We start from the raw sequence: 1,681 nt of genomic DNA, 5'->3' as shown, positions 1-1,681 counted from the left end.
ATATTTTGTTTATCAGGTCACTATGAGTCATATTCAACTTGATGGCACCTAACACCAACAGCTAGTGACAGGGAATAAATTACAGTATAACAGAGAGACTATAATCCTACATAATATGATATTTCTTCTAACGTACTAAAGAGAAATTTATGTTTAACATTAAATGCTAAAGATGTATTGATAAATAAAAAATGAATAATCTCTGGAAAGACAAGATAGTAATGTGAAGCTGAAGAGGGGAAAGGGAAAGATTTTAGTGAAGATAAGCCTTAAAATAAAGTAGACTAAAATATTTCTGTGTCTAGATACAAAATGATATGCTGAAATAAGTATATTTATAAATTAGATAAAGAAGTAATACAAGGTTTGGTGAATGCAATGATAGTGGTAGAGTGATTAAAAGACTCAGTGGTTAAGAACCCACCAGCTTCTCGATAGAAGAAAAATACTGACAAATCTTAGACGCTCTACCTGGCAATTTTACTTTTTCTCATGGGAGCAGTTATAGTCAAAATCAATAAAATGGCTTCAAATTGGTTTGGCATTTTTCGTTTGTTGGTTGATTTGGGGTTTGTTATTGTTTTTTTTTTAAATGGATTGTTTATGGATGAAAAAGAAATCAGGATAGAAGCAAGTTTATTTCAGTAAGGAAATAAATTTCATGCTATAAAATTACTGTAGACACTAGCCCTAGGATTGATTTTCATAGTTCAAAACTTCTAAACAGAGAACTGTATTTACCTTTTCTTCCTTGTCTTTGTTTTATTTCTGTCTCTCAAATCTCTAGAAATAAGCTAAGCTTTTTGAAAAAGAAATTGGCTTTTTCCTGTATCTCAGATCAAGTTGAAAGATAGCAAAGAGTGCTTGGTGATTATGTATAAAGAAGTTATGCATTTCCCTGTATTGTGCAAATAAAAGCAAACAGCGAAAAAAAGAATAGAAAAATAATTTGATGTATGTATGTATTGTTTGGTTCTTGTATTTCTTGAATATAAGATTACATAAAGGATATAGTCATAATTTTCAATCACAAATACAACATGCCAAATTAAGATAAAATTCATTATATATAGAACCATTAAAAGAAGATAACTTTTAGGTAAATGCTATTATTATTCCAAATGAGATTATATCGGTATGAATTTTATTTAATTGGAAATAGTAGTGGAGACATGTTTTTCATTTAGAATAATGTCATTCACTTTTCCAGACATAATATTTTTATCTTTACATACATCTTTTACTGTCTTCTACATTTTTTAATAAACTTGCAAATGCTAAACAGTTTATATGAAACAAATTATTTTTCTCTAACTCCACCATCAATATAACTTTTTTCCTCAGCAAATACTTTTAAGTCAGGACAGCCCAGAGGCAAGTCTCTAAAAAAAAGGCAAATGGGAATAAGTGTATCTGTTATGTGTCTAAACACTTTTTAATAATTTATTCATTTAACAGTGTTTTATCTTTTCCTTCATAAAATAAAAGAGCATTTTGTGGAAATAAAGTAAAATAAATCTTTTTAGTACATAGAACCAATATTTGAAATTTTCCTATTTAGTTTTACACTGAGTATTTTAAATATTTAAAATTGTATTTTCCATAAATTAGCAGATTATCTATTCTTTTTAATTTTGAAAATATGCTATTATCATCTGGAAAATTAAATTAATCATGTAAT

The sequence above is a fragment of the Elephantulus edwardii genome, unplaced genomic scaffold (assembly GCF_000299155.1).
Source record: "Elephantulus edwardii isolate Elephantulus edwardi_28Jun2011 unplaced genomic scaffold, EleEdw1.0 scaffold00001, whole genome shotgun sequence".
Lineage (NCBI taxonomy): Eukaryota > Metazoa > Chordata > Mammalia > Macroscelidea > Macroscelididae > Elephantulus > Elephantulus edwardii.
This window is presented reverse-complemented; position numbering follows the sequence as displayed.